General features: G+C 36.0%; 2 non-coding genes across 2 annotated transcripts; one reads left to right on the top strand and one right to left on the bottom strand.

The window, feature by feature from the left end:
* The first annotated feature begins 7042 nt into the window (after positions 1 to 7042).
* On the top strand, positions 7043 to 7171 carry TRNAL-CAA (transfer RNA leucine (anticodon CAA)). The gene is made up of 2 exons: positions 7043 to 7080; positions 7127 to 7171. It is a non-coding gene; the product is annotated as a tRNA-Leu (tRNA).
* A 6670-nt stretch (positions 7172 to 13841) lies between these two features.
* Positions 13842 to 13914, bottom strand: TRNAT-AGU (transfer RNA threonine (anticodon AGU)). Its single transcript has one exon. It is a non-coding gene; the product is annotated as a tRNA-Thr (tRNA).
* Between the last annotated feature and the right edge of the window lie 5451 nt (positions 13915 to 19365).

Raw genomic sequence — 19365 nt, 5'->3', positions numbered from 1 at the left:
CGCAGTGATGGGCACTGACCTTTTCAACTTGCAACTTTTGGTTATAAATATAGAGAAAATGTCCTTGTACACAACCATGTCATTATGGTATTTGGCAACGGTTGTATCAACCCCCCCCCCCCCCCCCGCCAATAAACTTTCATCTTCCTTTACTAGAGCTAAAATGCTTAATAAGAGTATGCAGTAAAGCAAGGGCTGAAATATTAGTGACATTTCCACGGTATTGATTATTGCACAGTCTTTCCCCAGAACCGATTTACAATTACTGTAGTTACAAATGCATACAATACCTGAATTACAATAGCACTGTAAAGCATTACACCACTGTCATGTACACTAAAATCTAATGAGAACGAATTATAATTGGACATAACGTTATCGCATGAAATTTGCATTGGTTCCACATACTTAACAGGAAAATAACGTACTGCTGTAGAAGACATTATATAATTTTAAGAAATATCTGCTTCCATTTTGTGACACGTGAATTTTGTTGGGCAAGTATATTACTTGTATTCAAAAAAACATCCACATGGAACAGGCAAAATGTCGTAAATCTGCAAAGCAAACATCAGAGGAAAATATATAAACAACAAAATATCTAAATTAAAAAATAAAAGATAATGTGGCAAGATGATTTGAAGTATTGCAAACTCTATCATTCATAAGCACTAACGTCAGTATTACTGTCATCAAGATCCTTTAATAATTTTACTATAATCTCACCTATATAATAAGGACAAGTGTCTGGATACATTATATACACACCCACCCCTGGTCACGCTCAGCTCACCTTATCCCTCAGGTAGGAGGGTTTGTGTATGCATACTTATCTAAATATTTAGCAGCCATTTTTGACGGGTCACGTACACTAGTAAGAAATAAACACCTCTGTTACTTGGCTGTCTGAACCGTGTCACCTCCTCGGTATGTGGAACCCGGAACGCTAGTAACAAAAGTACTAAATAGTTTTGCCATAAATTATGGCTACTGGATGATGGCGAAGAAAAAAAATTTAAGTATAATTGAAATCACAGATAACATTGTTGGGAAAAAACAAAATCACTAATCTTAGCGATCTTGTTTAAAGCCTTAGAATCCTGGGATGATACTAAGTTCAGAGGGGGAAAGTCATATTAATACAAAAACACTCAGTGCAAACCTCCGCCACGACAGCTTATTTCTCGAAATCAGCTTGCCTTTCCCAGAATCAATTTCGATCGATATTTTGCTCGACCTTGACCTTACCCTTTAATCTAGGACTTTCAAAATTGAATCTCGCTTCCACGTCTCAACATAATAATTAATCCCTGAAAGTTTCACTATTTATGAGTAAAATTATGGCCAGGAAGTTCACAAACAAACGGACAAACAGGGGAAAAACATAACCTCCTCCCAACTTCGTTGGCAAAGGTGAAAAAAAAAGAGAGAGAGAGAGAGAGAGAGAGAGAGAGAGAGAGAGAGAGAGAGAGAGAGAGAGAGAGAGATAGAGAGAGAGAGATCTGAACCGCATGGCATTAACAACAGGATGACAGTAGGAAATTGTTTAGGCACCACTAGATGATAAAATTTCCTTACGTGGTGTAAAAGAGTAAAGGTGAATGCAACATCAAGTGCAGTTAATCATACAGAATGACCTGAATGTTACCCATGAAATCAACTTGCCAATACTAAGCATAACTCGAGTTCAGCCACATACACGGTGGACAATAAAAGAAAATCCACTCAAAGATCCATTTTGAATTTCTCAAGGAGAGCAGAAACAATTTTGCATCTCGAAAGAGCAAATATAATATGCAATAGGATTGTATCATAAGCATAAAGTACATTAATACATTGTTTTTATGGTTAACAATCCTGTCAATACGAATTATTTACAGACAAAAACCACTTCCCCGAAAGCATCAGTCGAGAAAATTCATGTCCCACCAAAAGAGAACATCATCTACTCTCAGTTGCCAATCACTCAAGTAACTTAGAAGTAATACGTATAAATACGTATAATAATAATAATAATAATAATAATAATAATAATAGTAGTAGTAGTAGTAGTAGTAGTAGTAGTAGTAGTAGTAGTAGTAGTAGTAGTAATAGTAGTAGTAGTAGTAGTAGTAGTAGTAGTAGTAAAGAAGACATAAGGATATGAGCTTTTATAACATGGTTTGGCCAAAAAAAATGCTTATAAGGCAGAAAAAAACGAGGATTAAGAATTAATAAACAATGCAAATAAAAAAAAAACAAAGAAAACCACCTTAATTATGATAAAACAATCAAATTACAAACACAATCTACTGAGATCACCATTCCACGTTTTGTGAAATCCTTATTAACCAAAAATCAAAATGGAGCATAAGTTTTTCCCTCAAAAAGTCCGTCACAACTGTACAAGTCAAAGCCGTAATTGAGGACTAAAACCGAGGTGGTTATATAAAGTTCAACCTGGACGTTACAGACCTATGATGTGCCAATGTTTGGGAAAGGGAGATATTGTGCCCCAAAATAATTGCTAAGACAGAGTTAAGGAAGAGTAAAACTTATGATGGCGATGGTATAGGGTCTAAGAATAATTGCATTGTTATTATTGTACGTGGAGTGTGAGTCAGAAAATGAATGAGAAGAAAAGTAAGACAACTGATTAATTCCAAAAGAAGAAGCTGGATGTTTTTACTTTTAGTGAAATGAAAGTAAAAGGGCAGTGTGTTTGCAGGAATGGACAACATAGGGGAATTATATCTGAATGAGCTTAAAGATGTGGGGTAATTTTGAGATAGGACGAAAGATTGCAAATATTAGTTAAAGAATATGACTTAGATTGAGATAAGCAGTAGTAAAACTTGGTATATATATATGGTCCAGTAATGGAAGAAAGTACTGTATATGAAAAAAAAAATCCTAGGGGGGGGGGGATGGAAAAGAATACGAGTTTAAGAGAACACTCTAGAATTCTGAATCTGTGCCTAATTGGAGATCTAAATGCAATGGTGTGTTACTGAAAACTAGAGGGAGCTATCATTAGGTATGAAGTTTCTAGAATTGAGAATGTATTTTGAGGACATGTGTTTAGATGTTTGATTACCGATTCCACAGAACATTAATCAGTATAGAGTATTTGGAAAATGAAAATGATGTGGAAAAGCTTGCTATATTACGCATTTCTACAGAGTATAATGGAGACAACTTCATATGTGTAATGGTGAGAAGAAGAGTGGCTGTAAATATTGGTTGATGCTAAAGTTAACATGGATATAAGCTGATGAGAAAAAAATGGTAAAATTGACAGTAAATATGATTGAAACAAATAAATTGGATATGAAGGGCGTGCAGAAGGCATATAAGGAGGAAGGGAATAAAATGTGTATTTAAGGTGAAGAAACATTGAAGAAAAGAGTAAATGGACAGTTTTTAAAATTCCCTGATAAGGAATTGGAGACAACAGGAAATCTTATAAGTATTAAAGTGTAGAAAAGGAAAATAGCAATAATAAGTAGTAGGAATAGGTTTTAAGAGATTTAGTGAAGGAACATAAGGGAGCTTATTTGAGAAGCAGTTGCATGAAGGAAAAGCAAATATAAGCAGATAAATCGACAGGAGAGTCAAAAATAATGTGAAAGAAAAAGACAGCTAGTAATAATGATAAAAGGGGGGGGGGTCTGAATAAGAGGTTCAAGGAGGAGAAAAAGTTGTTTTAGAGAAAATTAAATGCAGAGGGGAGAGCTATCGAACAATCATATCTCAAAAGAAAAGATAAAAGTGGAATACTCTCTAATCTTAGTGCAGCCCTACGCTGATGTAGTGAATAATTCGAAGATTTGTTGAACATATATGATCAATCGGAAGAGGAGCGAATGATGTAAGACTTGAATGGGTTTGCATAAGGCTGAACATAATTGCGAGAGGAACTTCCGGGAATTTAAGAAAGTTGATTAAAAGGTTGGAAAGGAAATAACCCAGAGTTTGGTGAGATTACACTTGAGATACTGCAATATGGTGGTTGTAGCATGACTGACTGCCTAAGGGATAGATCCCAAGGAATTGGTAAGAGGGATAGATTCTAAAGAATAAGAAGGATAGGTCGCAAAGTAAAGGGGGAGATGCTTCATTGGTTTTTTTTTTTTTTCAAATATAATAGGGATAAAGACAACTGTACGAATCATAGACATACTAATCCTACATATAGCAAGGAAAGTGCATGGTATGATTTTGATTGAGAGTTTATACAAAGATGGGGAGGCGTTTATTAGGTGTTAATTATGTGAAAAGATGAAAATTACAGGTGAGATCTATTGTGTGGCTTACATGAATATAGAAAAGCTTTATGATAGAATGATTGGTAATTATCTGGCATCATAAAATCAATGGTCACTGATGCTGATAGGAGTATGATTAATAAAGAATCAATAAGTATATATAAAAAAGCAGAAGTGAATAAAGGATGTTGAGATTGTATAGCATTATATCATATGTTCTTGGAAACAGTAGAAGTTTTCATGTTAAGAGTATGTAGGTGCGAAAGTAGGTCGAGGCAAGTGATAAGAGAGGTCAGGACATAAGGATGAAGAAGGAAAAAGAGAAAATGACTAGAGAATGAGTTGTCGAATCGCTGATGGTTGCAAATGATATATATGTGATTTGGGAAAGTGAAGATGAACTGTAACTCTTGTAAAATATTGGAAACCGTCATTGCGAGGAGAAAGTTGGGATTAATTTGAGCAAGTGTAAAGTAATGAATAGAAGGTAATGAAGATATCGAAGTAATGAATGTTAGTATGGAAGGTGGAAAAATGGAAGTTGTTGATTTGAAATAAGTGGAATAGATATTATGACTGAGGGTAAGATGCAAAGAGTAAGAGTTCCGAAGTATGATATATAAGAGGTATTACGATGATATGAAGCTTGAATAATCTACTAAAGAGAATGGGTGTATGGAAGTATGAATGTTGAATATGTATGAATGAAAAAGTAAAGACTGAAACTGTTGAGATTAGCTTTTTGTGTTACTCACGCGGTGCAGAAGAATGGATAAGGTGAAAAAATGTGGAATGCAAAAATTTTAAAAGGGTATCTTTGATTAGAATGGATTAGGTTATTCTAAGGAGTTTCAGCCATGAGAAAAGAATGCAGGACAAGTTAATGATAAGAGTATAATTTTGAAGTGCCAGGGTGTCAAAAAAGAGGCAGGCTAAGAAAGTCTTCAACAGATAGTGTGAATAAAATTGGAAAGTAATGACCTTGACACCAAGGAAGTGAAGAAAGTGAAAGGAAGCACAAGTGAGTGTAAAGGGTTCGAACCTTGTATAGGTGTATAAAACAAGTAACGATATGGATTTATAATGCAATGAGATTTCAATTATATTTCAACATTCAAAGGATGTGAACCCTGTGGTAGTGGTGTAAGAATACTACCACAGTATGTCCTGCGTGTCAAGAAAAACGACTAAAAGGACAGCTGCTGCCTTTCAATCTTGCTTTTTAGCAAAAGGCTAGAAGACCCACTGCAAATAATTGTTAAATCTGCTACTTGCGGCTGAACTACTTAGTCAAACGTTAGGCCCAACACCGACATCTGTATTTGATGACTATAAAGCGCATAAAATAGTGAAAATTATTAACCATGCCTGCAACCGACCCTTAATATAGGGATAGAGGTTGGAAAGAAGATTCAAATGATGACAGTGGCAGTGATAATTGTTCAATTTTTCTATGAAGCCAACACCTGTTAGAAGAAACGACCTAACATTAATATATATATATATATATATATATATATATATATATATATATATATATATATATATATATATATACGTATATATATATATACATATATATATATATATATATATATATATATATATATATATATATATAAACACGATATGGATAAACTAGAGTATCCTAAACGAGGGAGCCCATCTTCAGGACCAGAAGTCCATAATAGAGAGGAATTGAAACAGTTTGCTTTAGTTGACAAGACATGATTTAGCCTTTTCATTATAAAGTGATGAATTTTATACAAGAGCTCCTTCTTGGTTAACAAAGTCGAGGGAACCACTTAATAAAGACCAGTGGCGGTTCGTGTATAAGCACTGTGGAAATGCAACACCCCATATCATTTACATTTGATTATCGATAACATTCAATATAGCTTTTCTTTTATACTTGTACAATAAATAATCCTAAAACTATAAGTCTCTGCACATCCATCATTAAAAAAAAAAACTCTTCCAGCACAAAATTGGAACCTACAAGCAAGGCTATACGGAGAGCGAGTCAGAGAACACTGTCACTCCCACAGTTCCAAACTTGTAGGGCTGGTGGAAGTAGTGACTTACACAACTTAAAATTGAACTAAAAGTAAACTACTATAGGTCTAATATTCATAAACATTTCAACTTAATTGAACTGATGAAATTCATCTTGGGAAATAATCTACGGTAAATGATGTTCTTAGTAATAATAATATGATAAAAATCCTCTTGAAAATTCCCATGAATATATCAAAGGCAGAATGGTCCTTTTCAACACTGAAAACAAAAACTTTTCTAAGAAGCACTTCGAATTCGGAGAAAAAATTTCTCTCTTCTCGTCCACAGATCAAGGAGAAAATTATTGAGCTTTTTGCAACAAACTAAAACAAGAAAAATATGTATTTTCTTTAAATAAATAGACCATGTTTGCTTTTTTTTTTCTTATAAGATTCAATCAAGTTTATGAATAAACTTTCTTTACCTGTTTGTTTCCTCATAAATAATATCAAACCAAAGACCTAGAATTTTCTGGAGCAGCAACCTCCCCCCCCCCCCCAACCCACAATTTTGGCCACGAGCCGCCACTGTTAAAGACATACAATTGATAGTCCAATAAGGTAATTCGATTACGATAAACTTTCATTTTTATTCTAGAAATACATGACTCATCACATATAAAGGATATCAAAGGTAATTTATACATTGAACTTTACAATCCAACGGGAGGGAACCGAGAAAAAAACAAAAAAGCAACCCTTAGTTACAACTCAAAATCAAGCGGCAACTCTACCAATGTCAGGATGGCCGAGTGGTCTAAGGCGCCAGACTCAAGGTTAGACTCTTCCCCTCTGATAGAGGGGTGACGAGGCGTGTGGGCTTTCTGGTCCTCTCTGAGGGCGTGGGTTCGAATCCCACTTCTGACAAAGCTTTTTTTTTATCAAGCTTTCAAACATCATTTACAGTGAAACATCGGAAATACACGGCTATACAAAAGTCTGTGTTAATTCATTAGCCTGAACTAATTCATTAATTTGCTACAATTATCAATGACATTAACATTAATTTTAGCATCAGCTAGTTGTCCCTTGAAGAAATAACAGTAACATCCATAGTCATTCTTATTAGTGTTTAATCGTGGATGAATCACTTGTGCAGATAACTTCCACCAAAGAAATATTGAGCACCATCCACCTCAAACTGGTATACAATTTATAGAAATGAAGGACCTTCCTTTCCTTGCTCCATCTTTGTAGCACTTTCTAGGTTTCCACGATTACTCCCTCCTATCACCTACAAATTATGAACTCTACAGTATACAGATGCCTATACTACCTAACAACATTCTTCAAGCACATTCTTTCAAATAGATTATATTTCTTTCCATTTATACTATGCATCCGGAGGGCCAGAGCACACTAGCCACTTTTTAGAGCCACAAGTTGCGACCACATGTGGCGACCACATGTGGTTATGTTTTGAATACCCGGCCACATGTGGTCGCCACATCATCTACGAAGTTTCCTGCATCACTGATTAGCAGCCACATGTGGTCGCCAGAGGTCGCTAGTATGCTCTCAGCCAGCCACAAAATGCGCTGTTTGTGGAGGGGACGAGCGACAGCTTGCCACAGTCGCGAGCCACAGACACAATTGTGATCGGCAAAGCTTGAAAACACTGGGAACCTATGGGAGAAAATATTCCCGCCACAAAACGCATCCTCTTGTGGCTCTACAAAGTCGCCAGTGTGCTTAGGCCCTAATTCATTCTTGAAATTCATCTTACCCAACAATTTACAAGTGTGTTAACCCTTTTTCATGCAATTCATCTTAGACTATAAACATTAAAATCTCTTTCCCATCTGTTATATATATATATATATATATATATATATATATATATATATATATATATATATATATATACATATAAACAAATGTAGTTGTTTCTAGTCCACTGCAGGCCACTCTTTCGTTCATATAATCCCACCACCCTTCACTTGTAAACTTAACTTCTACATAATACATCCTTAAAAGCACCTAAATTGTCCCCCCCCCCCACCCCCCACCTCTCTCTCTCTCTCTCTCTCTCTCTCTCTCTCTCTCTCTCTCTCTCTCTCTCTCTCTCTCTCTCTCTCTCTCTATATATATATATATATATATATATATATATTATATATATATACAATATATACATATTATATATATACAATATATATATATATATATATATATATATATATATATATATATACAATATATATATATATATATATATATATATATATATATATGTGTGTGTGTGTGTGTGTGTGTGTGTGTGTTGCACTCTTCCGCAAAGTGCACGTCTCAAACAGGAGAGAACTCAATTATTTTCGAGAAATGACGTAAAAGCTAATGTCAACTTACTTCTGCAAGGATAAGAAGTAAAATCCAATTCTTTTAACCTCGGAACTAAGTTATGGACATTAATTTTTTTGCGAATGATAAAATACAGAACCTATCATATGTTTACTTACCTCAAATAGAATATAAGGGTCTGAACAAATGTGAAATTAACAGATATAATGACAATACGACTAAAAATTAGAAAAAAATTTTCAAAGCCATTACATTTCTGATTATGTATCAAATGTCAAAAATGAACTTTGAAAATAAGTGAAACTTCACCCTTTTCAGAGAGAGGTAGTAATACAGTAATGAAAGATGATAGGTTGATGAAGAGTGTGAAGAGTAATAGACGATAATAGATTGATGAAAAGAATGAACAATAAAGTATTGGACGATAATAGATTGATGAAAAGTGTGAATAATAAAGCATTGGACGATAATATGTTGATGAAACGAGTGAAAAAATAGTGTAATGGACGATAATATGTTGATGAAAAGTGTGAATAACTTAAGATAAGATGAGAGATAAAGTGCGAGTAGCAACATGTTACGGAGGAGTCCTTTGAGATGGAAAATTGAATGGCTGACTATATGGGGGTTAATCCTGGAGTAGTAAAGGGTTAAATGTTAAGACCTTTTTTTTTTTTTTTTGGTCGTTTCTTGGAATTACCACCTATGGGAATATGGTTTGAGCGAAAAACTAAGAATATATATATATATATATATATATATATATATATATATATATATATATATATATATATATGTATGTATGTATGTATGTATATATATATATATATATATATATATATATATATATATATATATATATATATATGTATGTATGTATGTATATATATATATATATATATATATATATACATATATATATATATATATATATATATATATATATATATATAATACATAACATATATATAAGTGTATATAATATATATTATAGATACATATATTATACATATTTACAAACACGTACGCGCACACACACAAATATATATATATATATATATATATATATATATATATATATATATATATATATATATATATATATATATATATATTATACTGGGTTGTACAAATTGAAAAAAATAATGTTAGCAAGAGTATAATCACGATGGAACATCACAAAACCATGCGGATGAAACAGTTACCAAGATAGTGGGAGCATAAAAAAGTGGGGGAGGACAACTAGGGTCATTATTATAAGCTAAGCTACAACCCTAGTTGAAGAAGCAGGATGGTATAAGCCCAAGGGCTTCATCAGGGAAAATAGCCCAGTGAGGAAATGAAACAAGGAAATAAACAAACTACAAGAGAAGTGATGAACAATCAAAATATTTTGAGAAAAGATATGGACGTCAAAGGGAGCAACTAGGTAATGTATGAAGGGAATGAAAAGCCAACTTTCCTTTTTCTGAACGTTATGTGGATAAAAAATTCGAGCGAATAAACGCCAGAATCTGGGGAGATGAAATGTATATTTATTGTTATGAGTAAGAACTAAGAAGAGTTAAAGGAGAGGGAAAATTATCAAATACGTAAAAACCCAAAATTTTAGAATGTTTAAAACACGGTAAACACGTTGCATCAGTGTGTTTTGAATTAAAGTCTGGAGCTGTGAACATTATTGAAGATGACATTAGTGAAAAAGGTGCAAAATCGAAAACTATGACGACAAAGGAAAAGATAGATATAGCAATGGATGGATGATTGAAATTTATTGGAAAAGAAGATAGGCAATAAAAATGTAACACAGGGTTACAGCCAACAAAATTAGAGTTTTCTAAATGCTAGTAAGTACCTCATGTTTTTTTGTTTTTGTTTTATTTTTTTTTTAAGTTACCCCCCTGTATGGAATAACACTTATTTGCTAAAATTACATTACAAATGAACGTCTTTTACTTTCAGGAAATCACTCGAAAAGACTATAACTTTGGTTCTCGGCAATTTTTTATGGGATATAATTACTGACCTTATGCACTTTCTTGTTTAGCTGCAACCAATAATATTTGACAAACTACCAAGTGCCCATTTCAGTGCTTTCGTTAGAAAGACGTGCAATGTTTTTTTTTTTTTTTTAAATGTCTTTAAATAATTAATATTTACTATGTCAGGCTCGATTACATAATTGTTACTGGGGAGGAGAGTATTATACTTACTTAAATAAATAAATAAATTAATTAATTAAATAAATAAATAAATACATGAATAAACAAATATATATATATATATATATATATATATATATATATATATATATATATATATATATATATATATATATATACCATTTTTCCTATAGGTGTGGCACTAAAGAAAATCACAAGTCACTTTCACATTCATCCTTTGGCTGATGAAACACGGATAAATATGGTAAGCAATAAAACTTCTACACCATTAGTCACTCCATACATCTACACAGAAGTCATAAGCTCTAATTATATAACCTATAGGCCATTGCTTTAAAATGAGTCCTTCACAATATCTATTCAACCATTTCGAGGCCTTCCTTTTCTCTCTCCTTTTAGTACTTGTTAGAAATAAAAACCTTTCCCTTACTTATGGCTGACAATTCTTTCTAAAGGACTGATCCACCTAAAAAATTTAGATAATTCCTTTCACTTATGCTAAGCTTTTTACCGCTTCTGGATATCTCCACTACTATCCCCCTATCAATTCTTCATACAACATTAATCCTACAGAAATAACTAATTTTCATAGATACAAATCTTGTTTTGCTTTTATTTGCAACCAACTGTCATACCTAACTTCAATAAAGAGTTGTTTCAACGCTCCTTTCTTGCATTCCCGCTAGTCTTTTAAGAAAATATCAGTGCGCCACCAAACTTTTCTATATATCCTACTACCTTTCTTACTTCTCCTATCCTGTAACAGATTTCTCCTCTCATCTTGTCATCATCCAATACTTCAACATGCATATACAAATTAACTAATCCCACTCTTCCACCATTGCTCCCTCTTTCGCATTTCCATTTCCCCTCATGACCTTAATCAGTTTCTTTTCTCTCTCAACTTTCTCCTCTTACACACTCATAATAATTTTACAGTTTCTGCAGTTTTTCCTCACAGCCTCCTTTCAGCACCATATCCTTTGCAACATCTACCCTGATATTACATTCATGAATAATTTCCCCTTTGAGTCAGCTGGGGCATAGAATCTGTGAATACGATCGACGTTTGTCCATTCGTCCCCTCAGATTCAAGGTAAAAGAATATTTCGGAATCACCGGGAAACAAATCACAGATTTTATTCACTCTTTGATTTTTGGTATAGGTATCTAACATGAATTCCATAAAACGTTTGGGTAAAGTCATTATCATGGTCGAAGGCCATCGCAGTTATCAATGTTGACTCTATAAAAAAAAATAACTTGGAATCAATGTCAAACATTAAATTCAAACCAAACTATATTCGGTTTACCAGTGATTCCGTATTATCCTCTTCTATTAAATCATATTTATCTACGGTCATCCACGTTTAGTATAAATACGACGCATCTGTGCTTTTATTTCGTTACGAGTCAGACGCCAATAAGGCAGAAAATACACAAACGCACCCACACACTTATATATTTACAAATATATACTATAATATATATACACATAAATACACACACACATGGAGGCATCCGAGAAATGTATAAGCGATCTGACTTCTTGTCACTTTGCCATTTCTGTTGTCACGAGTTCCCTAAGCTATTTTGTTTTCAGTCTCTCCAACGTCGTTTAGGGGAGAAATATACGAGGGGACGTACCACCAATTATAAATTGCTACTTTAATATCGTCTTACCCCAGCAAGTACAATCGAGAAGAATGTTTATTTTAACATTCTGATATCAAATTACATAAGACAATTACCGATAAATGGATTAAATTGTCAAGCTTTTATCCATAAATCATATCTGATTTCGACAGGCAACTGTATACAGTGCATGCCTTAAAATACAAGCATGAACGTATATAAAGATATCACAGCTGGGGAGGCAAGCACGAAGGATAATTATGATAAATTAATACTCGGAGAGAGAGAGAGAGAGAGAGAGAGAGAGAGAGAGAGAGAGAGAGAGAGAGAGAGAGAGAGAGAGATTCAGCAGCACATTGTTGATTTATTTTCTTTTATTCATAAAATCCGTAACACTTATCTTTTTAAAGTCGAAAATACGAAATAGATATCACATCGCAAGGACCAAATAAGTTAGTTATTAACATAAGCACCAACGATTAACATGAAATAAACACGAAAACAGAACAATCAAATTAAATATATGAAAATAAATGAATAGATATTCATTCTTTATTAGCTAAACCCCCAAGATTAAATATGATGATGTCTTCTCGCAGCAGATCGTAAAACCAATAACTAATTATGATATAAATAGACAATAGAAACGAGATGAACAGATTGCATGTGCAGAATTACTCTAAATATACATCTAATATGAATATTAGATTATCCTAGTCTTAGGAGCATATATGTATATATCCTGAAGATTATCATATCTCATCCGATTGCAATAAAATTATATAAACTCATTTTATAACATCCGATTACCTACACAGTACAATTTGGCATGGAGTGTGGAATCGAAATCTATAGCTTTACTTATTAACCTGGAACCTTTAAATTTTCCTTTTTTTTTTAAATGCTTCCTTACTTTACAGCAATACTAAATAGCACTATCATAAATACATTTCAAACCAATGCACAATAGATTATTCTATTAATTACAATTGTTTCATGTGTGAAATCAAACCTATGCATCAACATGATATGGTAAGTCTATTAGCATCTTCATAATACCACACTAAACATTTCACCAGCCAATACAAAGGGGAAAAAAACAAAGTTACTCCCATGTAAGTACGAGCACGAACTTATATGACATAAATGAGTCATATGACAACGCTTGACAATAATATAGAGTATTCTACGAAAGACGATATGAACCAACGAACTAAGAATTGCTCAAAACAGCAGCAGTATCCATAAGCTAATAGCATCGGATACATGAACATTCGTTTATACAGCGTAGTCCCTTCACAACAGAGGGTATTGCGTGAACGCCAATGAACTAAGAATTACTCCCTAACAGAAATTGACATGACCGCAAACTAAGGCACACCTCAAGTAAAAACGGTGGAGTTGGCACCTGTTCTCCGTGCCTTCAGGGAGGATCGAACTCCCGGCCTCTGGTTTACTAGACCAGCGCTCTAGCCACTGAGCTATGAAGGCTTCTGAAAACGTCAGCCTTTCTTAAGTGAAGATTTTACATTTAGGTCTACGTGAGATAGACCTAATGTAAGTGAAATTAAGAATGCTATATAGATTGCATGCTACTGCAGTAGCAGCATTAACCATTACACAAGTAAGAGAAGACAATGAAAGTTGTTCTTTCATTCACCACAAGAGAAAGAAATATGGAAAAATTAGTCAGCATTTCCGTCATTTTCGTCTTAAAAACGGCAAAATGTAATCTCATTTCCCCCATGGTCTACCCAAAAGGGACAAATACCAAAATAATAAAAAGAAATACCATGGGAGTTAGGAACATTCTTAAATAAAACCGTAAACTCTTCTTTTAGAATTGTCGCTATTTATACGTTGTTTCTATATACAGACTTAAAGGCTGCACTAAATCAATGAACTCTATATATTCGTAAATCTGTACAAAAGAAATTAGCATGTTTTCAGATTGCATAATAAAGACTAAATAAAAAAAAAATAATAGCTAATGAGTCATAAAAGAGTAAATAAGTGGCCTTTATATATATATATATATATATATATATATATATATATATATATATATATATGTATGTATGTATGCATGCATGTATATACAGTATATGTATGTATGTATGAATGTATGCATGTATATATATATATATATATATATATATATATATATATATATATATATATATATATATATATATATTGTATATGAATTACGTAAAAGAGCGGCAATTATAATCATGAAGGCAATGCTAACCTGCTAGAAAAAAAATATATGAAGCTATGGACTGTGCATTATATAAGGTGTAAAGGACTCATTCGTATGAAGAAAAGAGGCATGAAACACTAAAAAAAAGGGGACACTAAATGGATTATCAAACCCAACAAAAGAAATGGTAAAGTGCATAATGAAGGTAGCAGAAATAAGAAAATATTAAACAGAAATGAATTACTATCATGATAACTTACAACTAATAATGACCTAGTACCAATGCTTCACACCTAAGAATCGAGAACCTATGGACCAGAACCTGATGTGTGCATGAAATGCCATGGGCTTGCATTAAATAACTACATAATCTTCAGCAATGTTAAATTATAAGAAGACTGTGTTCAGTGAGACAGAAATGCTTTGATATGGTCATCTGGCTGAAGTAGATTATTCAAACCGCCCTTTTCCGTATCATAGCAAGATTAGTGTCAGGCGAGTAATATAGTACAGGTGGATGCATGCGACTAGAAAAACTTGCATGCATAGTTGAATACTCATCCAAGGTTGAGGGGATGCATAGAGTTGCATGCGTGTGAACAGGTTGAGTGCAAAGAAAACTCGTAATTAGACTGGGCACGAACAGAAGAGTGCACCTGAAACCGTGGCCTTTCATCAGAGAACTGACCTCTGTTATGACATGTTCTTGGTCATTGAACATCTGAATATCTTTGAATGATGTAGGGGTAAAGTTATATATAAATTTTCGTGAGGTACAACTATTACTCCCCAAAGTTTCTTTTAATAGGTGAGCCCCTTGCCAACAAGCCTGCGTGCACACATGATGTGGCATCTCAGTGCGTGTATGAGTGCTGAGATAAGAATTAAGAAATCGACTGCTCTAATGTTTAGAGTGCAATAGAGATGGAAGATTTGGGCATTTGGGATAACCCAGTAATGGATCAGGCAGTGAGTGTGGGAAGATCTAGATCGAGGAGTAGTACTATATCTACAAGTCGAAAGATCTCGCACAATGGTGTCATCGAAGCATCCCTAACATCCTGAGGCAGGAATGGGATAAGGGTGCCTGCTGTCCTACCCAACATTGCTTGTGTTTGGTCTCGTATGAGACGGGGTACTGGAAGCATGAGCTCCTGTGATCCATACCAAAAATCCCACCTAGAGAAAATATGTGAAGCGCCCGATCAAATAGTGTCGAGCAAGTGCGGTAAATACCTGATCCTTGTATTCGCCAGGAATAGGCATTTTCGGTATGTTCAAGGTGAAGATGTACTCTGCTTCCAAGTTACTGGGGTTAGTGAGTTGCCTTTTTTTTCCAAATGAGAAAACAAGATCTTAATCCCATTCAAGGCCAAGTACTAGAAACAAGAGTGTGAGAAGTTGCATCCTTGTGCGAACCACACAGTGCTGGGAACGATCTCAGTACATACTGCTTTTCTTGTTATGTACCACACCACCACGTAGCTACAGTGATCAGACCTAGTTAGACAACATCTTTCCCATAAGTGTCGTAGTAGCATTCTGTTGAGGGCACTGTATTCAGTGAAAGACCAACCACGGCTGATAAACAGTGCATACCAATGTCTGCTCTCGAAGGAACGATTTTCGGTACGCATCTTTTCCCTCACTCTCCCAAAAGCTGGAGGGTATTAGTACAGGAAAGGAAGAGGAAGGGGAGGCCCTTACTCCTACTGGCATTTCACATGCTCGTTCTTGTGAGAGCACACGTAGCCAGTGTTTAAGTACTTGTATCTCATACTGATGCATATCATCTAGGAAATCATCTTCTAAGGCAAACATACAACTTACAAGTTCTTTGCCATACTAGAAGGTGAATGTGAGCTCTCATTAGATGGTGAGCATAGCTTTCTAGAAGGATGAGTGAACAGTAGATTGCTCTCGATATGGAGATATCAAGCTTAAGCGCGAACAGGTATGACACAAAGATCCGACCAGGCCGCACCAAGTAGGGCAAGCCATTACAAAAAGGGGAGCTTGTGCTTTCTAAAAAGTGGCATAAGCCTACCCAAGGAATGCACAATCGGGAGCAGGTAAGGTGGTGTGCGATCGTGAGCAAGTAAAGAGGTGCACAATAGCAAGCACATAAGGTGATACAAAATAGTGAGTAAGTGAAATGGAGCGAAATCCTGAGCAGGCTACAGGTATGCGACTCCAATCGGGTGAAATGGGAGTGTGCGATCGAGAGCATGCGAGATAGTGAGGTGGGACCCAGTGAGGTGGCACTCCCATAAACGTGCATGACCGCAAACGTGATTTGGCGCTCCCATAAATGCGCATGACTGCAAACAGGTGAGGTGACAGCTCAAGTATGAGTGAGCGATCGTAAACAGGCAAGATGGATCAAGCGATCGCAAACAGGAGGGGTGGGGGCTTCCACAGGAACATGTAATTGCGAACATATGACGCAGCGCTACAGCAGGCGAGTCGATTGTAAACAGGTGACATTACACGCCCATAGGAGCATAAAAGAGCAAACATGTAATATGGCGCACCCGTAGGAGTATGCGATTATGAACAGAGGAGATGGAGCTCCCTTAGGAGTGTGCAAACAAATAGTATAATAGTAATGCGCTTCTTTCTTCGTCCTCATGGAAGGATTTGGCAACGATCTCTCCCACAGGAAGAGAAATGGTTGGAGTCACATATACTGTACAGTACAGAAAAACTATCTTTCCATAACGGAAAGTAAAAAAAATATAAGAAATTGGTAAGTACAGTAATATGACAAATTCGTAGATAATTTGTATTTTTCCTCATTATTCAAAGCTTAGCTATTTAATAGGGGTATTACTTTCGGCGTAGCTGAAATGACGAGCCATTAAATTTTAACGAGGGTTAACTACCCATACCGCTAGTTAGATGGGGGAGGGGAGGGTAGCTGGCTACCCCCCCCTTACACACCTGTGATTGAGCTCATTTTGCTTGGAGGTAGGACTTCAAGGGGGATAGGGTTGGCGGGTAAGTTTGCTTAAATAGCTAAGGTTTGAATAGTTAGGAAAAATACAAATTATCAACGAATTTGTCATTTGTTCTGTAACTGGAATACAAACTACACTATTTCATAGGGGTGACTCACCCATTAGGTAGGGTGGACGTCCTTGACAATCTAGCTTTGGCATAACCTGGGGGCTCCTTATCTGAGTATATTAGTACTCAAAAATAAGGAGTCCCTGCTCCTTGCTAAAACCTTATTACACAAGGTCCGTGGCCTATGCAAGCTGTGTGTTGAGGTATATAGAAGTGTGACTGTCCAGGTAAAGTTATTCTGAGTTCTTTAGAAGGAAAAACTGTGTAACTAGGACTTTCCCAATACCACCTCGTCAGGTTATGGGGACTCAACAGTATTAGTCTTAATACTAGGTACACAAGGGAGCACGGTTTACCTGCAGTGGTTTGAGATCAGCTGTGCAGAGAACCCAGGATGCTGCTTTCCCCAAAAGAGGGGAGAATGAAGAAGAGTATGGGCCAGTCAAACCATTTCATTCACGCAGACTAAAACCGGGTAACAATGCCCTCAACCTTCTGCTACTTATCAAGGAGCTTGAGGTTTTAAACCAGCTGTTGTGCAGCAACCACAGGACCGATAGAGAGCGTATCGTGTCTCCTGTGGGTCACGTCTTGCAGGTAGTGGGATGTGAATGTGGTCTGACGATTCCACACTCCAGCTTGAAGAACCTGCGTCACTGAGAAGTTTCTCTTGAATGCCAGGGATGTAGCTACGCCCCTGACTTCATGAGCTCTGGGGGTGACGTAAAGGAGGAGGGTCTGGATTCAATGCATGGTCTACAACCTTGTGAATCCATGCTGAAATGGTGTTCTTGGTGACCCTCCTCTTGGTCCTTTCTGTGCTGACGAATAGTGGAGGCACATGGGGACGGGCTGTGGCTGTTCTCTTAAGATACAGCCTGAAACTCCTCACTGGGCATAGTAAGAGATGGTCTGGGTCATCTGTTACAGTACGGAGACTAAAAATCCGGAAGGAATCGAATCGTGGATCCGCTACTCCCAGGTTCTGAGGCTTAGCAATAAACTCAGGGATGAAGCTGAACGTTACTTTTCCCCATCCCCTTGAATGGGCGATGTCGTATGAGAGACCATGAAGTTCACTGACTCGTTTGGCCGAAGACAAAGCTAGCGGGAACACCGTCTTCCAAGTCAGGTGGCGATCGGTTGCCTGACAAAATGGTTCATAGGGAGGTCTCTTAAGAGACCTGAGAACTCGAACCACGTTCCATGGGGGGAGGTCTCACTTCTGACTGAGAGCAGGTAAGTTCATAATTCCGTATGAGTAAGGAAAGTTCTAGCCATGAGGAAATGTCCATTCCTTTCAGACTGAAGGCGGGGCTTAAGGCTGAGCGATAGCCTTTTACTGCCGAGACTGACAGGTGCATTTCTTCACGCAAATACACGATGAACTTCGCTATTGCTGGAATAGTGGCATCGAGAGGTAAGATACCACTTTCACGACACCAACCACAGAAGACTTTCCACTTTGCCTGGTAGACTGCTGCTGATGACTTACACAGGAATCCAGACATCCTAGTCGCAATTTGTTGCAAAAATCCTCTCTGAGAGAGGAGGTGCTGGATAGTCTCCAGGCATGAAGTGGTAGCGAAGCTCCGGCTTTGTGGACTACGTTGGCATGTAGTTGTTTGAGTAGATTGTGTCGTGGAGGGAGTTCCCTCGGAGGCTCCGTT

Source organism: Palaemon carinicauda, chromosome 37, assembly GCF_036898095.1.
Source record: "Palaemon carinicauda isolate YSFRI2023 chromosome 37, ASM3689809v2, whole genome shotgun sequence".
Lineage (NCBI taxonomy): Eukaryota > Metazoa > Arthropoda > Malacostraca > Decapoda > Palaemonidae > Palaemon > Palaemon carinicauda.
The sequence above is the reverse complement of the archived record's forward strand: the minus strand, read 5'-3'. Positions and strand labels throughout refer to the sequence as shown.